The sequence below is a fragment of the Ascaphus truei genome, chromosome 6 (genome assembly GCF_040206685.1).
Source record: "Ascaphus truei isolate aAscTru1 chromosome 6, aAscTru1.hap1, whole genome shotgun sequence".
Taxonomy (NCBI): domain Eukaryota; kingdom Metazoa; phylum Chordata; class Amphibia; order Anura; family Ascaphidae; genus Ascaphus; species Ascaphus truei.
The window spans coordinates 100950494-100965195 of NC_134488.1; the positions used below are offsets into that span (position 1 = coordinate 100950494).

At 41.6% G+C, this 14702-nt stretch overlaps 1 protein-coding gene across 1 annotated transcript in view; it reads left to right on the top strand.

Moving 5' to 3' along the window:
- GRIN2D (glutamate ionotropic receptor NMDA type subunit 2D) overlaps positions 1-14702 on the top strand; it is a 370096-nt gene that overhangs the window by 92788 nt on the left and 262606 nt on the right. The window lies entirely within an intron of this gene.

The window sequence follows — 14702 nt, forward strand, 5'->3', positions numbered from 1 at the left end:
TGATAAGTGTTACTAATGAGCTCATTCATTACTGCCATGGTTGTTGAAGCTGTATTATTGTACGCTGAAGTACAGAATAATTATGAATATATAGGAATATTTCCCAACTTTTCACAACACCAAGTTTGGTTATTTCAAGAAAGGTGGCAAGGCCTGTATGCACTATGCTGTGAAGAAGATGTATTTCCCTTTCAAAGGAATGGAGCAGAAATCTGTCTAAGCCATGGGAAGACAGGTCCACAGCATATTGAACAAGGGCCTCTATGAGAGAGCCCTCCTGCACTGAAGCTACTACAATCATGTGGTCATCAAAATCTCACCATAGGTCCTATTAAATATGCTATAAAGCTTCTTCTCCCTGCTAGGGAAGAATGCATCCTTTATTCATGTAAAGGGAGATAAATATTTCACAGCATATTGATTAGGGACCTAAGTCTCCACTTTCTAGCACTATCATGTCATCTCAATAATACCACTGCTATCAAATCTGTTGCACTGTCTTCGCTATAATAACACAAATCAGTAACCCCTGTATTTCCTGTTAACTAACGCACAAATTCAATTACCAGTTTATCATTAGGGCTCTGTGGTTGATTGCACCAGATATAAATCTATTTTGGTATCCCATTACCCTTGGCAATGACTCTGTAACCCATTCCCTGCCAGCAGCAAAGAGAAGAAAAACACCACAATGAACCACATTTTTGTCAGATACGCAATTAACCCCTTTACTGGCACATTTCTTTTATACACGTTCTGAATGACCAGGGCTGGCAAAATTGATTTTGTTTATGTAGCCATGTATCTCCTTGGCTACTAATCTGCCCTGCCTAACACATAAGGCCTGGTACCAATGCAGGCAGTGTTAGGGTTAATCTGGGTTTCATTACAGTCAACAACTCCCTTGAGTGACAGGGGTGGATGGGCCTACGGTCTGTGTTCTGCCCTATCAGGGGCTCAGACCTAGGACCCTCTCCCTTGGTACAAAAGGGGATGCAGAGCCTAAATTTAGTGGTTGAAGTGTGGAGCCAGAGCTCTGTCCACCTTCCTTCCCCTCCCGCAGGGGAGTGGAACACTACCCCTTACTCCACCAGGGAGCATGAGAGTCAGGGATAGACCTTTGGGGCCTCAAGCCCTGGGGGTTGAGTTCAGGGACCAGAAGAAAAGGCATCGTTGATTGTGTACGGCTGTACTCAATAAAGACAGTTGCTGCTTTTATACTCTTGCCTTTGAGTACAGTTTATCAGGGGGAGTGCAAGATGGTTTTCCTGTAGGGACTGCACCCAGCTCTTCTGGGGCCTGCTGGGAATGGAGGCGCTGCACCCAGAACGAGATGAGAGCTCTATATCCAAAAGCCTTTCCTGTCTTCCCCACTAACGTCGGCAGACACTCAGCAATCCTGAAAACCTCACAGGTACAGCACAGCGAGAGTACAGGTAACAGTGACATCTCCCAAAGAGTGGGGGGACAATCTTTGTGGTATTTTTCCAGCTCGGTGCATGACCTCAACAATAATGGAAATATTTTCTAACAATGCTTTCTATTCAAAATGTAAGTTTTATGTACTGCCTCACTTAAAACATGTACTGTATACCACTGTAATTGATGATTACTTTCAACCCTCTGTTTTCTATCCCATAACAGATCTAAATAATAAATGCACAGTGTATTCAGTGTGCATATCCCAGTAAACCAGGTATTGTTAACCCTCACAAAAATACTTATTTTTAAAACATGGTTTTGAAGTATTCTTTCATTCAAGTCTAAAGAAATGACAATTGATCTACAGGTGAATCTTCTTTAAGGAAAGTCATTTTTTTTCTCCATGCTATGCTGTCTACATGTCAAAATAGGTTAACTGCAGAGATACAGTAGTATAATATTCGAACACCGCTAGTTTTTGCTCCACCTAGTATTTTACCATTGCTTAACCAATTCCATCTAGCAGAACACAGTACAAGTTTATTTAAAATCGGAGATAAACTAACTAATACAACGGTACTGATATGATCTGTTTTGTATCCTTGTTGTAACCAATAAGGATTTATACTGTACATTTTACTGGCAACTAATAAGCGGTAAAAAAAACAAAAAAACCTTATTTGCATTTTTTCCCCCCGCAATCACACAATTACTTGAGTGAAGATGCTGATTAAAAATGACATTTAAAAAAAGTCACAACATATTTAAAGTCTGCGTTTGGTGGGGGCGAGGTTTGAATATAAAAGTTGCAAACATTAGCAATCTAGCTGCTTATTAAAATGTCAGGAATAAATGTGATTTGCTTAACACACATAATAAGAAAAACATATTTAGGCAAAGCTTCCGCACGGCCCTACAGTGTGATTAGGATATCATTTCATTTAGTACAGGAGAGTAATTACAAACAGCCATCCGAGAAGGCTGCTTGTCATCTTTTTTTTTTTTTAACCTATTATGGTTGGTACAGCATTAGAAGATTCACTAACGCGCTCTTGATTCATGTTACCTGGGATATAAGAGTATATATGACAAAGTGAAAGCATTACAATGATCTCCCCCTGTGTTGTGCCCCCCCTTACCTCTAATGCAGCATCAGTTGAGTCACATGACCCCGCGGCGTCATTTGAAGACGCGTGGACTGAAGCCGGATAAGGGAATTACAGAGGCCTTGCGCTCTCAGCGCAGTGACTCTGTAAATGCTGCACCCTCTAAAATATTCTTGGGAGGGCACGCCCCCAATTTGCGCACCCCTGGATTAGAGCAGGGGTACTCAACACCGGTCCTTAAGCTCCCCCAACAGGTTAGCTTTTTAGGATATTCAGTAAGAGACAGGAGCACAGCCAGATCCAAAAGGAAAAAAATGACCTAATCCCAGGGCAACTCCAGATAAAAATAGATAATTTATTTGAACAAGCTCACAATGGTGGTGAAGAAAATCACCTACACGTTTCGTCCAGAGTGACTTTATCAAGGTGACCGTGATAAAGTCCCTCTGGACGAAATGTACCATTCACCATTTTCTTCTACAGCTTTTCAGGATATCCCAGCTTCCCACTCTCTGATTGAGCCACCTGTGCTGAAGCAGGGGCTGATTGAGCCACCTGTGCTGAAGCTGGGATATCCTGAAAACCTGACCTGTTGGGGGGGGGGGGGGGGCTTGAGGACTGGAGTTGAGCAGCCCTTGATTAGAGGGATTTGGTGCACCATATGTTACCAATGAAATACACAGACTAAACGAAATTAATCTCTTCCATACTCACACCGATACATTGTATTCACCACTGCATGATGTGCCAATGGGGGAAGGGTTGTGAACCTGTGGAAGACATGCAAACCCATGCATGGGTATTTTATCTTTGCTTTGTACCTTGTAGGTTTTTTGTCACTTTTTTTTTACCCACCATAATCTAATTGTATCTGGTTTACAACTGCTACCAGCTTCAAAAGGCTTGTTACCAACAGATGCTTTCAGGAAAATCTACCCAGACAAAAAGAGTTTCATATGGAGCAACCCAGCTGGGTCACCAAAGTCGAGGATTGGTTGCATTTGTCAGGGTCTACAGGATCAGAACCCTCGTCCTCTGCTATTCAGGGCATCAGCAGAAGCAAAAGAAGTGAGCTAAACCAGTGAACTAAATCAGGTGCTGGACAGCGCCACTGCTGCAGCGTACTTTTGAGCTCTACTGCTCACTGCTCACACCTGTTGTCAATCAGCCTGGCTTCCTTTAGAAGTGAACCACTTCTACTTCCTGGTTGTCAGATCAATGGAGTTTTGCCCTTTGTATCCAGCCTTGCTATTAGGGCTGGGGTGCGCAAACTTTTCAGTCTGCGCCCCCTTTCCTGCTCTCCTCTCCTGCTCGCGTCCCCCCCCCCCACCTTAGCTTGTCTCCGGCACCAAATTACGCCGCAGAGTCATGTGACGTCATGTTGCCATGGCAATGTGTCGCCCTAAGGTAGTGCGTATAGTGCCCGCGACAAGCGACGGCGATGCGACGTCGCCCCCCAAAAAATACATTGCCACTGACGCGCGCGCTTATAGTAAGCGCGACGGCGACAATACAACGGAGTGACGTCACATCGCCAAATTTGGAAGCTGGCAATATTTGATTTTTCAGGGGCTGTCGCCTCATGTGACAGCCTCTGAACCAATCAAATGCCAGAAAGCCTGCAACGCCACCGCAAAGCGAAATATAACTTTCGCTAGCGGCGACGGGTGACGTCACCCGTCCCGTTGCCCATCGCGGGCACTATACGCATGGCCTAAGCCGTCAGAGACAAGGTAAGGGAACTTACAGAGGCATCGCGTATCGCCCTGACATTTAATTTAAAGGCTTTGTGGAAGAGCGCGGGGCCTCTGTAAGCGCTGCGTTCCCCCCGAAAATCTTGCTCCCCTGTGTTAGAGCATATTCTATCCAACTGACTTGCTTGCTGCCTGATCTTCTGCCTGCCTACGCTTGTGATCTCTGCCTACCCTAACCCCGGCCTACCTGACTATATTGTTGCTTTCTGTCTTCCCTGAGCCCGACCTGTTTAAACCATTATCCTGCCTGCTCTGACCTCAGCCTGCCTGTCATTCCCTTTTGCCTCGTACATTGTACTGCTTTTGTCTGTTGATCCTGTCCTTCACCAACTCTGTGACGCACATGACAATGCTCCGGGCTCTGTCCAGTTCTGCCTGCTCCAGCTGTTAGGATCCACTCTCTGTCGTTGAGCCCACCTTCATTTGTACCTCACAGCCTTTTCGTAAGGGAGATTATTATGATTAAAAATGCAGATCTGGAGCCAGTCTGGTGCACTGACCACATACAATTGGGAGCAGTGCTGAAAGTTCAAAACACATTAGTCTATACAATGGAAGGCCTTGAAGCAGGCAAAACTCTAACATATATCCATGTTTAAGTTGGATACAAAGCTGAAAAGTGAGACATAAGAGTGATAATTTGCATCTTATTAACTAGAATTCTTGAATGAAGTATAACTACTGTATCACTTGATATTTGAATAAAATTGGGTTTGAGGACCTGTAAAAGGTTAAGGAGTTTCATATCATCGACTATCCAAGAGAAAGGAAATCTTACACAACTGCTCTCAATACAACAAAGATTTAAGCTACTATTGGTAACCAGTTCTGCTGGTATAACTTGAATATATTCTGATCAAAATGTTTCCCGTTCACCTTGTATTAAAAGCTTACTCAATTTCCATTCATTTCAATATTCTGTCTACAAAATGCAGTTTAAATTCCCAATATGCTACTCTTCCGTGAATACTTTCAGAATAGTGTCAAGTATGTATCATTGTCAGGATACACCCTAAAGAAACCCTAAAGAAGTTCAATAAATCTCTGTTCTGAAGAGCTTCCAAGCTAATTTGTGGTGATTGAAATATGAGGAGGCTGAAACCATATCACAAAGCTCTGACATTGGACATGTTCAATGTTAGTGGTGTAGAATCATTAATTGAATGACATCTCCAATTACAGAAGACATCTCTTGTATATAAAACATGCTTGAAATTGGTCTCCCATCTCTCTGAGGCCCTATGAAAGGAAGTAAAGGCATGCTGAAGCTGTTAGCACCTTTTGGTGGATCTGGGCCAAAGTGGTTTTTAGTGTATTTTCTTCCTCTTCTGTTCTTACCAATGTCAGCATTCTCCTCCTTCTGTGCGTTTCATCGCTGCACCCGGGTGACTTTGCTATACGTTTTTATTCCAGCCGTTTCTCTGCTATGCTTTTGCTCCGTTATGGTTATTTTGTATTTGCTTACTTGGCACTCGTTTTTGTTTTGATCAATTTGAGGTCTTCTCCTTAAAGCAGCTGGGGATGACATTTCCGACACTAAGAAAGACAAATCTCAGAGCTCCTATTAACGTTTAAAACAAATACACAGATGGCATGTTTTTCAGTCATCACTGTGTATAATGTGCTTCATATAATCATAACAGGTTTCATAAAAGTTTCATGTTGCGCTAAACTAGATAATATTTTTTCAACAAAATTATAAAGCTTCCTATATTTGTTCTAATATCATTAATATTTCATAGCCTTGGTTGAAATATTTGTAAAGACTATCCAATGCAGTGTTGTCTACTCTCAATGATTGATTTGTTACTAACTTGATTGCAGTATTGCCTCTCTAGTTCAGACCCTTTATGAGATTTAACTCTAGCACTTGATTTGTATCTCTTAATTTCCAGCCTTTTCCTTGTCCCCGAGTTTACATAATTATTGGAAATGGGATATGGAGAACAAGGACTTGACTACAATTACATGGTAGCATGAAATTCGTTTGACTGAATTGCTCTGGAGGAACGTGTGACTGACTATCTAGGTCAAGCTAACACAATGGCTTGTTGTGTTACATTGGCCTAAGGACCCCAACTTTCATCTTTGTTATATTAAAGAGGCAGTCCCAGCCATTGTTTTGTTTTTTCATTTTCTTAATTTTGTAAATACATCATTAAAGCAGGGGGTCTCCAGAGCTGAACCCAAGTAATTTCAGCTCCGGGGACCCCCTGCTTCTGAAGATACTTACCTCTTCAGAAGGAACCGGTAGCCACTCTGGGGTTCACTATGTGTCTGCATTTCAATGCTGCCGGGCCCTGCGGGCCAATAGGAAGCTGTGACTTCATCAGATGTTGCTTCCTATTGGCCCATGTGACGAAGAAGCAGAAAACTGCAGGACCCCCTTCAAAGTTCTGTATCTCCAGAAGCATGGGGTCTCCGGAGCCGAGATTAATGGGGTTCAGCTTCGGAGACCCCCTTCTCCAATCCTGTTTTTTAAAAAAAAAATGAAAAAACGAAAGAAAAAAAACAGCTAGGACTGCCTCTTTAAATCCTTTATATTAGAACTACACGAGAGGCACGCATTTGAGCATAACAATGAATGTGATATGTTTCCTCACTCTTGCACTGTAATTCTTTATCATTGACAGAATATTTCTTCTGCTATTTTATGATAATTCTGTTTCCTTCAGTATTTTTCCCATGAGGCCACAGACCTAAGGGCAAATCAATGTAACGGCAGTCAGGGAAGCTGCCACAATTTACTGTAACGTAGTATTTTGCTTTGTCAACTTCTGAAACAACTTTCCAGCAGACTGGACCACCAGGGGACAAGAGGCAGGGGGGCACAGGAGCAAAAGTTTGTGCACCCCTGCTCTGGGGCACTAAATAACAAAGTTAACATTCATTGGCTTTATAATGTATTCGCTATTGTGTTAACTTTTCATACATTAACCATTTCTCTGCGGCAAAAAGGCATGCAGTCTGCTACACATTGCTTTTACAATGCTTTATGAGGGCACAGGGTACATTTATCTCAGAGGTTCTCAGCTTCAGTCCTCAAGACCTCCAGCAGGTCAGGTTTTAAGGCTATCCCTGCTTCAGCACAGGTGGCTCAATCAGTGGCTCATTCGGAAACTCTCATCTGTGCTGAAGCAGGGATATCCTGAAAAACTGACCTGATGGGGGTTCTTGAAGACGAGTTGAGAACCCCCGATTTATCTTAATAATCTGAATAACAAGCATCCTTGCTGGGACGCACACTTGTTTCAAAGATTATATTCTCCCAAAATACAGCGGCACTATACTTTTTTTGTGGTTCACTCTCGCCTTCCCTCCCCATCCCTGGATTAGCGGCGAACAAAATGATTTGCCTCTACGGGACCATCCTCCTAACTCTGACAGATGGACGGTACCGCCGGAACGGATGAAAAAGCTGTATACCCTCTCTGAATTACTCTCTCCAGCAATATAATCAACACAAGCGAAAACTTTGAAAACATCCTACTGTTCTTGACGGGGGCCCAACACATTACTGTGAGAAGTCACAGAATGCAGTGAGATTTCAATGCATCTTAATCAAGTAAATAACGATTGCAAAAAGCATACTGGCATAAAAAGGAAATCCTGACAAGCTAGGGTGGAAATCATTTTGCATGTTTGTTTCAGCTGAAAACTGACTCTTTACAATACCTCTCATTGTTCCTTATTTTGTATCTTTTTCATTCTCCTCGTATACTTCATTGTAAAAAAATAACTGCAAGAACGAGACGCTCCATAAACCGTAAAAAAAACAAATTTTCCCTCGACTGAGGGACTCACATATGTCCAAATTCACGTTAATGTAGGGGTTCATTTATGGCCTTTAGGAAGTTTAATAAACTTAAACATAAACCGTAAAAAAAACAAATTTTCCCTCGACTGAGGGACTCACATATGTCCAAATTCACGTTAATGTAGGGGTTCATTTATGGCCTTTAGGAAGTTTGGGCGCTAGCACCAGCAAGAACGCCATGTGCCATGTAGTGAAACCCCTACATTAATGGGATTTTGGACATATGTGAGCGCCTCAGTTTAAAGAAAATTTGTGTTTTTTTTAAGGTTTATGGACTGCCTAGGATTTCTCTTCTTTGCTGCATAATTTTTCCTAGTCGAGGCAGCTCACATCCATACACTTTGCACCGCGGTGCCACCAATGGCTATTTTTAGTGTTGGACCCATGTACACTCTTTTAATAGATGTTAATAGATACTTACTAATAAAGTTTGAAGATTTGCAACTCGTTTGGCCTGGAACCCCACCTGTGACGATTCGCCTCTGGGCACGGAGTGCCACGTCACTATGTTTATTGTAAAATCTACTGTAATACAAATATTTTTCAGCATGAGTTGTTTTGGTATTTTCCCAAACTTTACTTTATACTTCGACACTATCACTGCGACGTTCGATCTAAATGAAACCAGTATGAATGGTATATTTCTTAATATTTCTTGGTGTGCTTTTTTATAGTAAGTCTTTTATGTCATAAATTGTGATGCCTTTTTAACAAGAGAGATTTTCATAAATATAATGTATGTACAGAGCTTTGAAAGCTCACAGGTCTCTACTCCATGTTTGAACATTTCTGTTGATCTTTGAATAAGTTTCACTACCTACTGCAGCAGTGCGCAAACTGGGGGGAGCGATACCCAGGGGGGGCGCGAGACTGCCTGCGAGGGGGCGTGCGGTTTAAAGAGGCGCTTCCCGAAGGCACTTAAATTAAGTGTCAGGGGAGCTGCAGGGCCTATCTAAAACTTTACTTACCTTGGCTCCATGAAAAAACAAGTGACGCCGCGGTCACAGCTCCTCCAAACAGCCAAAACGCATGTAGAAAAATAAAAAAACTTTATTGATTCAACAAGTGAACAACAGCCATAGTCAACCTTCAAGAGTCTTTGAAAAAGTCCGTAACCCGGACGAAACGCGTCAGAGGTTGACTATGGCTGTTGTTCACTTGTTGAATCAATAAAGTTTTTTTATTTTTCTACATGCGTTTTGGCTGTTTGGAGGAGCTGTGACCGCAGCGTCACTTGTTTTTTCATCCACCTCTCTCATTTCCGGCTGGAGCACGCAAGGACATCACTATGCAGCAGACCGCTGTGCAACTCTAAACCAGCTCATTGGCAGATCACTAAGGAGTCGTGAGTACTGACCGCTGAGTTTATTCCGTGACACAGGGCGTGGGTGAGGCTTACATATACCGGTTCATAGGGGCTACTTTTGGGCATTTCCCTGGACGTGCTCGCTGGTATTTCCCCCGGTTTTGGCCCCCCGCCCTGCATTAGTCTATACGGATATACTTTTGTTGCTTATTGCTTTCATACTTGAAGGATGTCTACCTCCTGCAACCACAGACTTACATAATCATACCACCACGGTTTTGGTAGCCACAGTATCCCAAGGGTTTACTCCCTTAAACTTTACCTTGGCTCCACACTGGCAACGCGGCGTCAAATGTCGCCGCGAGGTCATGTGACGTCACGTTGCTATGGCAATGTGACGTCACGTTGCTATGGCAATGTGACGTCATGATGCCGGAACCGAGGTAAGTGGGGGTGAGGGAGTCGCGCGAGGGTGAGGTGACCACCGGCAGAGGGGCGCAGGGAAAAAAGTTTGCCTCCCCTGACCTACTGTCTGCAAAAACTAAAAGGAACAATACAGCTAATAGACTTTTAAATCTAAATTCTGCTGTGCACATTGCATAAATGTGAAGAACAGGAACACCAATATATGGTGAAAGAGCACAGTAACCTCACAAGCAAGAAGGGGCCATTCAAAGACAATTGGACAGCAATAGAGCAAGCAGCTCTTGACTACAAAATAGAATTATGAGCTTGGTTATTCTTGGACATCCTTTTCATTGAACATTATTCCCATTCAAAGCATATTTATTTATTTATAAAATATTTTACCAGGAAGTAATACATTGAGAGTTACCTCTCGTTTTCAAGTATGTCCTGGGCACAGAGTTAAGACAAATAATACATGGTTACAAATACAGTTACATAAGTGAACAGGGTATACATTATATACAAGACATTGCATGCACAGTTAAAGAAAATATATGTTATGGGCGTATGAAACAGTTACAGACCAGATTAAAATGTGAGACAGCCTTAGATTTGAAAGAATTTAAACTGGTGGTGGATGTGAAAGTCTGGTAGGTTGTTCCAGTTTTGGGGTGCACAGTAAGAGAAGGAGGAACGGCCGGATACTTTGTTGAGCCTTGGGACCATGAACAGTCTTTTGGAGTCTGATCTCAGATGATAAGTGCTGCATGTGGTAGTGGTGAGGAGCTTGTTCAGATAGCTGGGTAGCTTGCCCATAAAGAATTTAAAGGCAAGACAGGAAAGGTGAACTTTGCGCCTAGACTCTAGTGATGACCAATCTAGTTCTTTGAGCATTTTGTAGTGATGTGTGTTGTAGTTGCATTGGAGAACAAAACGACAAATTGAATTGTAGCGGGTGTCAAGTTTGCTAAGGTGGGTGGGTTTGAGGTGCCGAGCCATATACTATGTCTCCATAGTCAATAATTGGCATTAGCATCTGCTGTGCGATACGCTTTCTGACCAGGAGACTTAGGGAGGATTTGTTCCTGTAAAGTACCCCTAGTTTGGCATAGGTCTTTGTTGTCAGGGTATCAATGTGCATCCCGAATGTTAAGTGGGAGTCAAACCATATGCCCAGGTATTTAAAACTAGTGACAGGGGTTAGGGTGGTGTTAGCGTTGGTTCTAATCTGGAGCTCAGTCGCTGGCAGCTTTAAAAATTTAGTCTTGGTCCCAAATACCATTGTTACAGTCTTGTCAGTGTTTAAAAACAGTTTGTTTTGGGAAATCCAGTTTTGGAGTCTCAAAAAGTCAGACTGAAGTATGTGTTGAAGATCAGAGAGGCTATGGCTGTGTGCATATAGGATTGTGTCATCTGCATACATGTGTATTGAGGCTTCCTTACAAGCTGTGGGAAGATCATTAATGAACACTGAGAAGAGTAGGGGCCCCAGAACAGAGCCTTGCGGGACGCCACAGGTGATATCTAAGGGGTTGGAGTTAGAGCCTGAGATGGACACATGTTGGGATCTACCTGATAGGTAAGAATGAAACCAGTTTAAAGCATGCTTCCCTATTCCAGAGCTCTGGAGTTTGTTAAGCAGGACAGCATGATCAACTGTGTCAAAAGCCTTTGCAAAATCTAGGAATACTGCACCAGTGAGTTCATATGGACAAGCAAACTAAATGTTATTTTGAGATTTCTCTGTGTATCGATCAAATGTATTGCTTGTACCCAATAAAAGTACTTGGTGATTCAACTGTCTTAGTTTTCAGAAGTGTCTGAAATAGTAAGAGGTTATTTTATTTTAAAAGTACTAATTATCAGATCTAACCAATGGCGGATTTCGAAATCCGCTGCCCCTAGGCACTGACATATGCCGGCCGCCTCTTTTCTTCCGCCCTCCTCCTCCATCCGATATGGACGTCAGCAAAGTGACGTCACACGGCTTCTCCTTGCCATGGTAACGCGACGTCATTTGATGCCGCGACATCACGTTACCATGGCAACTCGATGCTGTGTGAGGCCGTGGTGACGTCCGCGGCATCATTTGATGTGGCGAATCGGAAGGTGGAGCACACAAAGGAAGAGGAAGGCGGCTTGAAAAAGAGACAGCAAGGAGGCTCCAGGCATATGTAAGTGACTTCCCATCAAGATCGATAGGCCAGAGAGTGCGGCAAATGTATATGGGGGTGGGCATTTTCCTGCCACCAAATTTTGCCGCCCTGTGCCCGAGCCTAATGGGAAATCGGCCACTGGATCTAACCCAGTCATTGTCAAATAATCAGCAATATTTGATAAAGCAGCAAAAGTTTATGTTGAAAATAGAACATTTGTGAAAGAAGCCTTGTTGCAGCCAATGAAAAGCCGCAGTCCGTACAGATTGCATTTTGTTTGCATGGTATACAGTATTTTTACTTATTTGTCTATTCTTGCCTTTTCTAGCCCTGTTTTTATTTTTAAAATCTGACATTCCGTTCAGGAGAAATGAAGTATCCGGGAGGTTAAAATGGAGCTCCCAATGCCCAGAGCAGTCTACAGGTTACCATGGTAACATACAGTAGGAAGCTGAAGATTGAGAAAATCACTTAAAAAAAAACCATTAAAAAAAAAGAGCAGGACGTGCTCAAGTGGTAAAATACTAATATGATGTGAGTTAAACTAATTCAGGCTTCTGGGGGATTCCCGTTCTATCTAAATATTGCATAAACGTAATAGATGTGCAAAGTTGCTCAAAGTATTCAAACAAATATAAGCGAAATGATCCACATTAATGTAACTACATCTTTGTAAACATATAAGGTACATTTTGCTCCTCAAAAATAGACGGCCTTATTTGAGCAGTTTTAACCGATTTCTTAATCACCTAATATAAGTGAATCTCAACTAGGAAAGATGCGATCAGCCATTCGTGCTTGCAGACAACCTGTTAAGGTATTTGTTGCAAACATCAGAAAAGCAGCATAAAATGGCATTTGAGCAATGAGAGTATATACAAGTATTAAGCTCACATAGGTAAAAGCAGTAAATAAGGGAATTCCCATTAAGGTCAGAAAAGAAAATGATTAGATACTTTTGATGACTAAACTCCACGGAACTTTCATGTCGGTGCTCCTTAAAATTCTCCTCCACAATTCAAAAATGAAAAAGAAATAGAACTCTGGGTATATCTTGATCTATTATTCGCAAGACAATGCAATCTCCTCAAAATACATTTCCCAAAATGGCTATAGAATTTCTAATGTTAGCCATTCGGTTCAGATCTAAAATAGCAGAGATATTCTTCCAAATGTATATGGAAAATGAAAAGAACACTGCTAAACTGAAGTGGAGAGTCTATCTGTACAGTAGCTTAGAAGATACCTACCTAACCAGATGTAACATGCAGGGGTTCGAGTGCTAGTCAAAGACTTCATCAGCTCTTCTATACAGTGGTAGAAGTTGCATTATCGAAAGCTCTTACAGAGAATATTTACGGAAGCTGGTACATTTGTGTTGTAAACAGAAAAGGGGAAATTCTTTTTTAAAACAAATGTCCTATTTAAAAAATAAAAAATAAAATAGAGCTTAATTTTGTAAACAAATACGAGTTGTTTTCTGTACAATTATAGAGTATTATAAAACTGACCATTAGGTTTCTGAAACTCAAGAAATTAGAGAATTAATTTGACCGTTAAACAATTAAAGGAGTATATAGCCTGTTAAACAATGTACAACACATGTATTTTTGAGATACCAAATGTGTTGTACAGTACATTGTTTAACAGGCTATATACTCCTTTAATTGTTTATATATATATATATATATATATATATATATATATATATATATATATATTTATATATATATATATATATATAAAAGTATACATTACCGCATAGCAGCAAAAAGGGAGACAGCACTCAGGTGAATGAAAATAAATGTATTAAATACAGCACATAACTCCAACGTTTCGATCCCACAGGGGGATCTTCCTCAGGGTGGTGCAACAGACACAGGACAGTGAGTGACTTATATACCCCAACACCCAAGTGACATAAACATCTCCACATCATCAGAAAGCATCATCATCGGGCGACAAAACAGCTGTGCATAATACAATTTAATTAGATCATGCTCCAACTCCATGTCTGTACTCCTATTGGGGAATCCAAGTCACATGATCAAACCCAAGCTGTCAGTGTCATTGCATGTAAACAAACTGATGCTGCATCAGCAGGCCCGGTTTTCAAGGCAACAACATGTGTGCTCAACTCTTTAAAGGCAGCAGACACCGGTGGTTGTCATGTGTACTGCACGTGTATAGATACACCACTGCAAATGTGTATGTGCTGTAGCAGTGATGAATTTACTTCTAAACAGCACCTAAGAATAACAGATACTGGCATGCGTATATCAGTAGAATCCTATGACAGATAGAACCCGCTGTAATCCCAGTCGGGTAACCCATAATAAACCTGTCGGCGTCACATGCTGCATGGATATACATAGGTTGCTAGTTAACCCCTAGTATACCAGTACTGCTAGAGACACAAAGTGCGATCAAATAAAGGAACATACTGTCTGTAGAACTACATAAATATACAATATACGGACCTGCAAAAATGTGGAATAAAGAACACCCAATACACAGTGAGGGTAAAGTGAAGAGAACCGGGAGGGGAAAATAAAATCAATGGAAGAAGCTGAACGACAAGAATATACAAGCTGTAGTAAAATATACTGTATAATAAATGCCTTTTAAACTAATCATTTTGAACTACGCTGATCCATGTATACTGTACATACAGTTGATGTTGAACAGTAATAATTACAAAAAATTACAAAAAATTACAAAAAACAACCCAAG